Genomic DNA, 13,594 nt, shown 5'->3' on the forward strand with positions numbered 1-13,594 from the left:
CCATGAGCAATAGACATAAAATCTCATTTATTTTCAGGGATAAGAAAGAAACTACAATTTATGTGCCTATATTAAAAGAAACATGGTATCACTATAAAAATCTGGTTAGGGAGAGTAAACAATGACAGTCTCTGGGCTTTCAATAATGCTATTTCTAATGTCAGACATGACTGAAGGGATGAGGTATAACAGAAGCATTTAGACAAAATGTTCATTTTTAAAAACTAACCTGAATATAAATTGAAACACATTCTACTCTGAGTTTATTTACAACTCTAGGCCCCGAAAGGCTAATGGACTCTAAATTTGGGCTGGTGTTTCCAAGCAAAAAAAGGCTCCATATATAGGCTAGGTCTTGTATGTATCCTATATTTACTGGGCTGTTTCCATCACATAGGCCCTAGCCAAGGGCTAAATAAGTGGTACAGTAAACAGAGTGCTGGACCTAGAAGACTCATCTTCTTCAGTTTAAATCTGGCTTCCGATACTTCCTAGCTGTATGAACCTGGGCATGTCACTAATGCCTGTTTGCCTTAGTTGCTCATCTATAAAATTAGCTGGAGAAGGAAATGGCAAAACACTGCAGTATCTTTGCCAAAGAAAACCCCAAATGGGGACACAAAGAGATAGATATGACTGAAATAATTGAGCACAAAGTTAAATTCAGGAAGGTTCAGTCCCAGAAGATTGGATACTGGATTAATAATTATTGTAGTTTTGTTATAAAATTATAGTCACTTCCTAAAGACTATATCTTAAGGGGTGGTAGTGATGTATTTGTATTGGAAGAAGAAAGGTTCATATCAATAGAATCACACCCTTTGGAGGTCTGCAGTCCCACAAATTCAGTATACTCAAATATAGAAATAAATGTCTCGTCATTTTCCAAGACTTCATTTCATTTCTCACTTAGGTGAAAATGCAAGATTTTCACATATATTAAAAGTCACATCAAAGCTATTCTGAGGATTTGATATGAGAATTATATTCCAACTGGCCATTTTCTTCCCATCAGAGAAGTCAAGACCATGCATTAATGTTTTACCTTCTAGGTTAGGTGTTTATAGGAATCAGCAGGTTTTCACTGTGTGTGTGAAACATGATGCCTGGAAAATGTTATTAGGAAAATTTCCATGTGTGAAAGGAATTGAACAAGCCAAAGTCAGAAACAAAAACTATTAACAACAAAGAAATCAACCTTAACTGAAATTCTAGGAAGTGACACCATCTGGCTGTGGCTTTCTCATGAGGGTCATCTATATTTCCAATGCACTTCAGGACAATCCAGTTACAACAATATCTTAATGTAAATATATTAGCCAACTGAGCCATTCATTATGTACTGTTTAGCTATTACCATTAGAAACGCCACAGGTAAATGATTGGAAGAGTGAAAGGGGTGAAGAACATAATGAAAGCAAGCAAACACTCCATATGGGGAAGGGCACCCTCAAAATCCTTTTGGCAAAGATTAATTAATATAGGAGAGCCATCTGCAGAAAATTACCGTTCTAAAAAGAACCTAAATTAAAATACATGGAAACAAAGTTAATTCATCAAATCCTTGACATTCATATGCAATAGTCCTTCACATTTCTAGACATGCTATTTTTAGGATTTGTGATTTTATTCTTGTGGACAGTCCTCTTCCCCCTCCCATTTAAGTACATTATGACTCTTTACACTTTAGCAGGTAGTTTTCATGAGATGTTGTGATAAAAGAAATTCATTATTTTACAGCCAACGTTTTAATGATGAAACTCCTTAAGCTTAATTAGGCAGGTCTTCATATGGCCAGTATGTAATTCTTTGCTGAACCTCTAGAACAGTCAGACATGAGTGAAATGACTGGATAAATATACGCGCATACAATACACAGACTTAAATTTTGTAAATATTTGTAAATATACAAATACAAAAAATTCTTTTCTTTTTCTATTCGGTAATTGCCAAAGACTATCATCTCTAAATTTTCCAAAAGTTTTGTTCAGATTCTTAACTTCTGTCTTATTACATTTTTAAAGATGTTCTTTAAAATTTGAAAGATATAAATTTTAACCCTCCACTATTGTGATTTTACTATGAATTTCTTCCTATGATTTTGTTAACTTTTAAAGTTTTTAAATATTTTTTATTAATTTTTATAATTATAACATTTTCTTTGACAGTACATATTCATGGGTAATTTTTTTTTTTACAACATTATCCCTTGTACTCCCTTCTGTTCCAAATTTTCCCCCTCCTTTCCTCCACCTCCTCCCCTAGATGGCAGGCATTCCCATACATATTAAATATCTTATAGTATATCCTAGGTACAATATATATGTGCAGAACTGAATTTTGTTGTTGTTGTTGTTGCAAAGGAAGGATTGTATTTGGAAGCTAAAAATAATCTGGGAAGAAAAACAAAACAAAACAAAACAAAACAAAAAAACTGCTCACAGTTTAAACTCATTTCCCAGTGTTCCTTTTCTGGATGTAGCTGATTCTGTCCATCATTGATCAATTGGAATTGGATTAGCTCTTCTCTATGTTGAAGGTATCCACTTCCATCAGAATACATCCTCATACAGTATCATTGTTGAAGTGTATAATGATCCCCTAGTTCTGCTCGTTTCACTTAGCATCAGTTGATGTAAGTCTCTCCAAACCTCTGTGTATTCCTCCTGTTGGTCATTTCTTACAGAACAATAATATTCCATAACATTCATATATGATAATTTACCCAACCATTCTCCAATTGATGGACATCCATTCATTTTCCAGTTTCTAGCCACTATAAAAAGGGCTACCACAAACATTTTGGCACATACAGGTCCCTTTCCCTTCTTTAGTATTTCCTTGGGAAATAAGCCCAGGAGTAGCACTGCTGGGTCAAAGGGTATGCACAGTTTGATAACTTTTTGGGCATAGTTCCAAATTGCTCTCCAGAATGGTTGGATTCTTTCACAACTCCACCAACAATGCATCAGTGTCCCAGTTTTCCCACAGCCCCTCCAACATTCATCATTGTTTGTTCTTGTCATCTTAGCCAATCTGACAGGTGTGTACTGATATCTCAGAGTTGTCTAAATTTGTATTTCTCTGATCAATAGTGATTTGGAACACTCTTTCATATGAGTGGAAATAGTTTCAATTTCGTCATCTGAAAATTGTCTGTTCATATCCTTTGACCATTTATCAATTGGAGAATGGCTTGATTTTTTTAAAATTAAAGCCAATTCTCTGTATATTTTGAAGATGAGGCCTTTATCAGAACCTTTAACTGTAAAAATGTTTTCCCAATTTGTTACTTCCTTTCTAATCTTGTTTGCATTAGTTTTGTTTGTGCAGAAACTTTTTAATTTGGTGTAATCAAAATTTTCCAATTTGTGATCAATAATGGTCTCTAGTTCTCCCTTGGACACAAACTCCTTCCTCCTCCACAAGTCTGAGAGGTAAACCATCCCATGTTCCTCCAATTTATTTATGAATTCGTTCTTTATGCCTAAATCTTGGACCCATTTTGATCTTATATTAGGATGTGGTGTTAAATGTGGGTCTATGCCTAGTTTCTGCCTACTAATTTCCAGTTTTCCCAGCAGTTTTTCTCAAATAATGAATTCTTATCCCAAAAGTTGGGATCTTTGGGTTTGTCAAACACTAGATTGCTATTTTTATTCACTATCTTGCCCTGTGAACCTAACCTATGCCACTGATCAACTAGTCTATTTCTTAGCCAATACCAAATGGTTTTGGTGACTGTTGCTTTATAATACAGTTCTAGATCAGGTACAGCTAGACCACCTTCATTTAATTTTTTTTCATTACTTCCCTTGAAATTCTCAACCTTTTGTTGTTCCATATGAATTCTGTTGTTATTTTTTCTAGGTTATTAAAATAGTTTCTTGGGAGTCTGATTGGTATAGCACTAAATAAATAGATTAGTTTAGGGAGTATTGTCATCTTAATTATATTTGCTTGTCCTATCCCAAGAGCACTGAATGCCTTTCCAATTATTTAAATCTGACTTTATTTTTGTGACAAGTGTTTTGTAATTTTGCTCATATAATTCCTGACTTTCCTTTGGTAGATATACTCCCAAATATTTTATACTATCAACCATTATTTTGAATGGAATTTCTCTTTGTATCTCTTGCTGTTGGATTGTGTTGGTAATGTATAAAAATGCTGAGGATTTATATGGATTTATTTTGTATTCTGCAACTTTGCTAAAATTCTGAATTATTTCTAATAGTGTTTTAGCAGAGTCTTTGGGGTTCTCTAAGTATACCATCATGTCATCTGCAAAGAGTGATAGTTTGATTTCCTCATTTCCTACTCTAATTCCTTGAATCTCTTTCTTGGTTCTTATTGCCATGGCTAGCATTTCTAGTACTATATTGAATAGTAATGGTGATAGTGGGCAACCTTGTTTCACTCCTGATCTTACAGGGAAAGGTTCTAGTTTATCACCATTACATATGATGTTTACTGAAGGTTTTAAATATATGCTCCTTATTATGTTAAGGAATAGTCCATTTATTCCTATACTCTCAAGAGTTTTTAGTAGGAATAGATGTTGGATTTTGTCAAATGCTTTTTCTGCATCTATTGAGATGATCATATGGTTCTTATTAATTTGATTATTAATATGGTCAATTATACTAATAGTTTTCCTAATATTAAACCAGCCCTGCATTCCTGGTATAAATCCCACTTGGTCATAGTGTATTATCCTGGGGAAGATTTTCTGAAGTCTATTTGCTAAGATCTTATTTAAGATTTTAGCATCAATATTCATTAAGGAAATTGGTCTATAGTTTTCTTTCTCAGTTTTCGATCTACCTGGTTTAGGTATCAGTACCATGTCTGTGTCATAGAAGGAATTTGGTAGGACTCCTTCAATCCCTATTTTTTCAAATAGTTTACATAGCATTGGAGTTAGTTGTTCTTTAAATGTTTGGTAGAATTCACATGTAAATCCATCTGGTCCTGGGGATTTTTTCTTAGGGAGTTGGTTAATAGCTTGTTCTATTTCTTTTTCTGAGATGGGACTATTTAGACTACTTACTTCTTTCTCTGTTAATCTGGGTAAGCTATATTTTTGAAGGTATTCTTCCATTTCATTTAAGTTATCGAATTTATTGGCATAAAGTTGAGCAAAGTAGCTCCTAACTATTGTTCTAATTTCCTCTTCATTAGTGGTGAGTTCTCCCTTGTCATTTTCAAGACTAACAATTTGCTTTTTCTCTTTTCTTTTTTTAATCAGGTTTACTAAGGGTTTGTCTATTTTGTTGGTTTTTTCATAGAACCAACTCTTAGTGTTATTAATTAATTCAATATTTTTTTTTACTTTCAGTTTTATAAATCTCACCTTTTATTTTTAGGATTTCAAGTTTTGTGTTTGTCTGGGGGTTTTTAATTTGTTCCTTTTCTAGCAATTTTAGTTGTAAGCCCAATTTGTTGGTCCTCTCTTTCTCTATTTTATGCAAGTAGGCTTGTAGAGATATAAAACTTCCCCTTATTACTGCTTTGGCTGTATCCCACACATTTTTACAATGTCTCATTATTGTCATTCTCTTGGGTGAAGTTATTAATTATGTCTATGATTTGCTATTTTACCCAATCATTCTTTAGTATAAGGTTATTTAGTTTCCAATTATTTTTTGGTCTATTTTCACTTGGCTTTTTATTAAATGTAATTTTAATTGCATTGTGGTCTGAAAAACATACATTTACTATTTCTGCCTTACTGCATTTGATTTTGAGGTTTTTATGTCCTAGTATATGGTCAATTTTTGTATAGGTTCCATGAACTGCTGAGAAGAAAGAATACTCCTTTCTGTCTCCATTTAGCTTTTGCCAAAGATCTACCATATCAAACTTTTCTAGTATTCTATTTACCTCTTTGACTTCTTTCTTATTTATTTTGTGGTTTGATTTATCTAATTCTAAGTGTGCAAGGTTGAGATCTCCCACTATTATAGTTTTGTTGTCTATTTCTTCTTGCAGCTCTCTTAATTTCTCTTTTAAGAATTTAGATGCTGCACCACTTGGTGTGTATATGTTTAATATTGATACTGCTTCATTATTGATGCTACCCTTTAGCAGGATATAATGCCCTTCCTTATCTCTTTTAATTAAATCAATTTTTGTTTGATTTTTTGTTTTGTTTTTGTTTGATCTGAGATGAGGATGGCTATCCCTGCTTTTTTGGCCTAAAGCATAGTAGATTCTGCTCCACCCTTTTACTTTTAGTTTGAATGTATCACCCTGTTTCAGGTGTGTTTCCTGTAAACAACATATAGGATTCTGACTTTTAATCCAGTCTGCTAACTGCTTCCTCTTTATGAGGGAGTTTACCCCATTCACATTTATGGTTAGAAGGACTAATTCTATATTGCTTGCCATCCTGTTACCTCTGCTTATGCTTTTCTCCTTTCCTTCCCTCTCACCCCCCTACCCAGGATTAAACTTGTGAACACCACTTGCTTTTCACAGCCCTCCCTTTTTAGGATCCCTCCCCCACCTTAAAGTTCCTCCCCTTATTTTACCCCTTTTCCTCACAATTTCTGTATTCCCTTCCCCTTAGCTTACTCCTTCCCTCTCACTTTTCAATGAAGTGGAAGAAGTTTCACCATCAATCGAATATGTCTATTGATACACACTATGTTCATCTCCCTCCTTTCTTTCTCTCAGATATAATAGGTTACCTTTGCCTCTTCATGAGATGCAGTACCATCTCTTTACCCTTTTTAATGATATAATTTCCTTTCTACCTCTAGTTTCCAGGACAAATTATACATGTGTTCTTTATATATCTTTATGGCAGAAATATAGTTCTCAAGATTTCTTTTTACCTTTTTAGAAATCTCTTGAGTTCTGTATTTGAAGATCAAAATTTTGTGTAGATCTGTTTTTTTCATCAAGAATAGATGGAATTCATTTATTTCGTTAAATGTCAATCTTCTTCCCTGGAAAACGATGCTCATTCTTGCTAGGTAAGTTATTCTTGGCTGCATAGCAAGTTCCTTAGCCTTTTTGGAATATCATATTCCAGGCTCTTCGTTCTTTTAATGTGGACGCTGCTAGATCCTGGGTTATCCTTATTGTGGCTCCTCTATATCTGAATTGCTTTTTTCTAGCAGCTTCCAATATCTTTTCCTTTGTCTGATGGTTCTTGAACTTGGCCACTATATTTCTCGGTGTTTTGATTTTAGGGTCCCTTTCAGTAGGTGATCGATGAATTTTTTCAATGTCTATTTTACCCTCTGTTTCCAGAACGTCTGGGCAGTTCTCTTTGATAATTTCCTCGAAAATAGTGTCCAAGCTCTTTTTTTCCTCACATTTTTCAGGGAGTCCGATTATTCTCAAATTGTCTCTCCTGGATCTGTTTTCCAGGTCTGTTGTCTTTCTGGTAAGGTACTTGGCATTCTTTTCAATTGTTTCATTTCTCTGGTTTTTCTTGACTCCCTCTTGGTTTCTCCTTGAGTCATTCATTTCTACTTGTTCCAGTCTAATTTTCAATGATGTATTTGCTTCACTCACTTTTTTTATATCTCTTTGTAATTGTCCAATTGAGTTTTTATCTTCTATGGAATTTTTTTTCCATTTTATCCATTTTATTTTTTAGAGAGCTGATTTCTTTTTCCAGCTCACTAATCCTGTTTTCCTTGGAGTTGTTTACCTTTTCCAGCTCACTAATCCTGTTTTCCTTGGAGTTGTTTACCTTTTCCAGCTCACTAATCCTGTTTCTCAATGATTTGATTTCTTTATCCACTCTGTCTTTAAATGCATGGGATGACTTCTCCAGGCTCTCTTGCCACGCTTCCCTTTCCTTTTCCCATTTCTCTTCCAGCTCTCTTGTGAGAGCCTTTTTGATTTCCTCTATGAGGTTCTTTTGCATTGAGGAGCAGCTTGTATCCCCCTTAGGGGATTCCTCTGTGGACAGTCTGTTTTTAGTCTCCTCAGCATTTGAAGTCTGCTCTCTCTCCACACAGAAGCTGTCAATGGTTAGAGCCCTTTTGAGTTTTTTGTTCATTTTGTCAGAGCAGGAATTGAAGGAAACAAATTGACAAGAGAAACAATTGGTCTGTTTTGGGGGGGATGGGGCTGGATGGAGTTAATGGGCTTCCTCTACAGACTGGGGGTAGGGCAGCAGCGAGGCACTAACAGGACAGCAATGGCTGCGCTGAGACTGCGCTCTGAGGCTCTGAGAACGCACCGAGTCAGTCCAGGTGGGGGTTGGGAGTGGCTGGGTTCTGAGAGACGCTGGCTTTCCGGGGTTTTAATCTTCACCTCAGGTGTTTACACTCTCTCTGCTGCTCCTGGCTTGCTGCCAAGGCGGAGTATCCACAGTGGGGAAAAAGTCTTTTTGCAGAAACGTCAGAGATTGTACCCCTCCCCCCTCAGGTCTGAGTTTTGTGAGCTGCCTGTCTTGCTCTGGCTTGCCTGCTCTCATCTCAGTCTGCGCCCAGTCTGATTGACCCTCCCCCGAGCAAACACAGACCTTTTCTGGTGAATTTCAAGGCTGTCGTCTCTTGGTGATTATTTGTGGGTTTCTTTCTCTGTCAAGCATTAACTCCGAGGCTTGTCATGAGGTAAATTCTGAGAGAAAATGCAGAGCTCAAGCAGCTGTCTGCCTCCACGCCGCCATCTTGGCTGGAAGTCCCCTAAGGTTTTAAATATTGTAGTGTCTGGTGAAAACATATCTAAATCTGTAGAAGGTATTGATATTGACTTGTTATCTGTGATGCTATTAAGCATAAAGGTGTTTATGTGCTTATCTCTTTTTTCTTGTATTTTTTTTCCAGTCATATCAGTAATGTCTGTGACTATAAGGTTTTTAGGGAAAAAATACTAAAGTAGTTTGCCATTTCCTTCTCTAGCTTATTTGACAGAAGAGTAATTTAAGACAAATAGGGTTAAGTGACTTGCCCATGGTTACACATGTAGGAAATGTCTGAGGCAGGATTTGAATTTGGGTCTTCCTGCCTCTTGTCCTGGTACTCTATCCACTACCTGGATGCTCAGTCTTTGTATCATGTCTAGTTTTGCTTTGGCCAAGGTCTGAAAACATGGTTGTTACCCTTAGTTTTTGAGTTTACCATATAGAATAAACATCTTCCTGAGATCAAATCTGGCTTCAGACACTTAGTAGATATGTGATTCTGAGCAAGTCACTTAAATATTTTCCTCAAAAACCTCAGTTGTTAAATGAGCTGGAGAAAGAGATGAAAAATCTGTTTTTCTAAAAAAAATTCCAATAAAGTTCACTGAAGTTAGAAAATCTAGATTAGGGTATTGGCTCCAAGGCATATTACCTCTGTGAACCTAAGCAAACCACTTCAACTCTGTGATATTCTGTATCTTCAAATATAAAAAAAATAGAAAAACGACATAATCTTATATTTGGAAGACATCTCAGAGATGTTAGGAAATTATATTTTTTAAAGTCTTTAATTTATTTAATGAAAAAATCCCTTATGAAATAAAACTTGTTAGCTCGCATAAGCCTAGAACAAAAATTAGTATAATGGCAAAGCTTATGTTGAGCTTTTAAAAACCATAAACCACACAGAATTCAATGATATGCATAAATTACTAAATGTATCTGTCAAGTAAATATGCTGAGAAAAATGTTTATAGGGAAAAATGACCAAAAAAAAGGAAAGAAAAATACATTTCCTATTAGCTCACCAAATGTTCCCCTTAATGGCAAATGTCTGAAATTCACAGTGTATTAACTAAAGTATTTGTAATACACTCCATATGACTCTCAAACCTGTCTTGTTTTCCATGAAGTTTAAAAATTCTGATATTGTACAATACATATAAGGAGTTAGGTAGGAAACCCCCTTTTCTAATTCTTTCTGAACTTCTATTCATTTTATAAAGTGATAATTCATAGAAGCTATTTAAAAATGAAGCTTTGTAAAGAATCAAGTTAAATCAGTTGTTATCTGCATATATGCTTTGTTCTGGGTACCATTTTGGATAGTGGAAAATCCATGCCCTGAAGGATCTTTGATTTACAGTTATTTATCAATAGCTTTCTTTGCTGTGGTATCCCAGACCTTTGTGCTAAAGATATAGGAATATGACTTTTACTTTCTCCTTAATTTTGGAATAATCACATAGTAGGCAGTTAATAACTTCTGGTTGGTAAATATTGTGTCAACATGCTTTTTAGCAAAGTTTATTTAATATAAAGCTTATTATGCAGGTTTTAATATATATATATATATGTATATATATATATATATAAACACATATATGTATATATATATTAAGGTTTATTATATAGAAAGGCAGTATACATGGAGGATAGGGATGCAGGTTGAAACTCTATTCCTGATAAACATTAAATATTTGACAATTCGTAAGTCACCTAAACTCTCAGTGCAACTATCTCAAACTAAATAAATAAGAATTGCTTAGCTGCACTGGTGGAAGGAATTTTCCCACTGAGAATTCCTATACCAATGATATTACAAATTCATACTTACTCCATCCCTTACCTAATTCCTAACAAAAATAGAAATTTTTTTTTTCTAAATGCCTGGATATGAGAAGATCCAGATTCAGATTATTTTTTTATAATAATATGATTTCTGAGGTATAAGATGATGAGCACTATTGTGGAATCACAGACATTGAACCCACATCAACTTTGTTACCTAATTTTCATATGACTTTGGGCAACTCTCACTCTACATTTCAGGTTTCTCACCAGCACATAAAAAAACAGAAGGTTGAAACAAGTAACCTCTAAGCTTTCTGAGAACTCTTAAGTCTATAACTCCAAAAAACTCTAATAATTTTCTTTCTTGATTGATTGAAAATTTGAGTAAGTAGGTATATTTTTATACCTAGTTCTATTTTCCCTAAAGGCAAAAAGACTATTTGCTCAAAACAAAAAGATTAATTAGATAGCAGAGATCATTCTGAAACTGTACCCTTTCCCGAAAATTATGTTTTCAGGCTTAGAATTGCTCATGGAGAATGCCAAATCCCATTACAAATCTTCCATATGATGCTATTTTTGCATTCATCAGGCACTTTTCCATATACATTTCTTAATGCATCATCTCTATATCATAATTATTCATGTAGTCTCCTTCTCCAGGTTCTAATACAATAAAATTGAGAAAATGAAATATTCTTTTTTTTTCAACCAAGATGTCACATGTCATCCCAGAGAATGTCAGCTCCTTTGCCTGGCATTCAAGGTCCTATTTATTTTGATGATAATTGATTTTTCAGATTCATAAAGAACTGATTTAGAATTGGAATGGGATCTTAGACTTCATGTTGACCACTGCAGTCACTTCACAGATGAAGAATGTAAGATTGAAAGATTTTGATTTATTTTCTCAACGTCATATAAGTAGTAATTGGGAGAAGTTCTCTCACCCCAAATTAGTTCTCTTTCAACTACACTTGAAGAAAAATCTCAAGACTTAGATTAATTTTTTGGTGTTTTTCCCCTTAAGAAAGTCTCTGTATAATTAGCATAGAAAAATAATTTGCCTTTCTAAAGTCCTGTTGCATTTTCTCATGGTAGTCATATGGGTGTTATAGAGTATTGGATTTGAAGTCAAAAGAGATCTAAATCTCTAATATAGGCAACTTACTAAATCTCTCTCTAATACTCAATTTCTTTATCTTAAAAAAAAAAAAAACCTGTATTATTTACCTCATAATGTTAGTTGATCATCAAGTGAGATAATTAATCAATTGACAAACACTTCTCAAGGACCTCCTATTTGCCAAGCAGGAGGAAGCTTGCTGGCACAGTTGATAGAGCCTTGTGCCTAGAGTCGAGGAGAGCTGAGTTCAAATATGGCCTCAGATTCTTATTAGTTATGTAACCCTGGACAAGCCACATAACCTCTGTTTGCCTTAATCCACCAGAGAAGGAGATGGAAAAACTCCAGGGACAGACTTAGTGTGCTACAGTACAGAGGGTCATGGAGAGTTGGACACAACTAAATGATGTGCCTGGAAAGTCAAAGGAAAACGTAAAAGACAATGGCTCTTAAATATAAATTATAAACTAATAACTAGAGACAAAATGTACATCCTAGCAATATCTCTATGCAAATATTCAACATATATACAATATAATTTTTGAATAAGCAGTAAGATTTTTTTTTTTCTGAAAACTGGGAGACCAGGAAAGGCTTCAGGTAGAAGGTAGCAGCTGACATGAGCCTTGGAGGAAACTAGGAAACTAAAGCTTTTAAGAGGCAGAAGGAAGGAAACGATCCATTCCATAAAGCTACAGCAAAGGCATAGCTGTGGGGAAAAAAGTGCCATATGGGAGATAACAAAAAGATGGCCCATTTGGTTGGACCACAGTGTGAGCAAATGGGAGTAATGAGTAATGATCCTGAACAGGTAGAATGGGGATTTACTGCAAATGGCTTTGAAAGAAAATCTGTGTAAAGTGCTTTATTATCATCATCATTGTCATCATCCTTCAAATTCCACATCCTTCTAATTTATCATCCTTAGGATTCCTTTGAACATCCCAAGGGATGCTGCTTTATTAAGATGCTTTGAGAACACATTATGTATACCTGGCTAATGTCTGTATTACTAGAAATACTGCATTGTGCTATCCTGTTTCCCTTACTCGGGGCCTCTCTTAGAGACAGATCAATTTTAACCTGAAATCCTTTCAGCACATCACTACCCAAATTCCTTTGGATGGTGTACAAGATGATTGACTTTAGAATAAATTCAATTACACTGACAATTCTGTTTTCAAGGAAATTTCCTCAGAACTAATTCTACCTTTGCTATCTTTTTATATCTCTAACTTTTCTACTGATTCTTGTCTTAGTTTATCCTCAGATTTCCCACTGACATGCTTTGGCTCACTTGGTTTCCTGCATATGAAATGCTCTCCCCTAACCATCTCCACTATTCCCCCAAAGCCTAGAGAAGTAGCATGTTACAGAGAACAGGACATTCAACTCAAAGTCAGGATGACCTGATTGGAAAATCAGATTCAAGCTGGGTGACTTTGAGCAAACTGCTTAAGCTGTCTGTGCATTCCATTCATTTAGTAACAATGTCAAAAAAGGATTCTAACTCTATATTCAAATAGAAATGATATCTGATAATTCATTGACATTTTAATCAACAATTGCATTTGGCCCTATAACATCTGTAACTCTCTCCATTGCTCTGTTCCATCATACACAATAGAGCTAGTTGAGTCATCCGTGAATGTGACTCTCATAATTTCATTGTGTGCTCAAAAGAAAGAAAAATTGAATACAAAACATTTGTGTTGTTTAAAATATAAATAAATAACATATACATATATACATATAAGCACACATATGATTTTCCTAGCACAACTCTTAATCTGTAGTAGCAATATTGCTGAATCCTCTCTCCTCTCTTCCTTTTCTATCTTCAATGAAAGAAATGAGAAGAGTCAACAAGAATCCAGAAAATTACTGTTGGATGGCCCCCAAATAATAGAATGCTAGGAAAGAGAAAAAGAGAATTCAGTTTTGGTGTTTATTGTCTTTATCACAAATTTTGTTTCTCATGGTTTAGGTATATCTTAAAGAAAGTAAAGTTTTATATATAA

General features: G+C 34.8%; 1 protein-coding gene across 1 annotated transcript in view; it reads right to left on the bottom strand.

The window, feature by feature from the left end:
* The window catches only part of CPXM2 (carboxypeptidase X, M14 family member 2), a 282,814-nt gene that overhangs the window by 6,549 nt on the left and 262,671 nt on the right, over positions 1-13,594 (bottom strand). The gene's annotated exons all lie outside the window — the stretch shown is intronic.

This window comes from Sminthopsis crassicaudata, chromosome 2 (assembly GCF_048593235.1).
Source record: "Sminthopsis crassicaudata isolate SCR6 chromosome 2, ASM4859323v1, whole genome shotgun sequence".
In the NCBI taxonomy this organism is placed as follows: domain Eukaryota; kingdom Metazoa; phylum Chordata; class Mammalia; order Dasyuromorphia; family Dasyuridae; genus Sminthopsis; species Sminthopsis crassicaudata.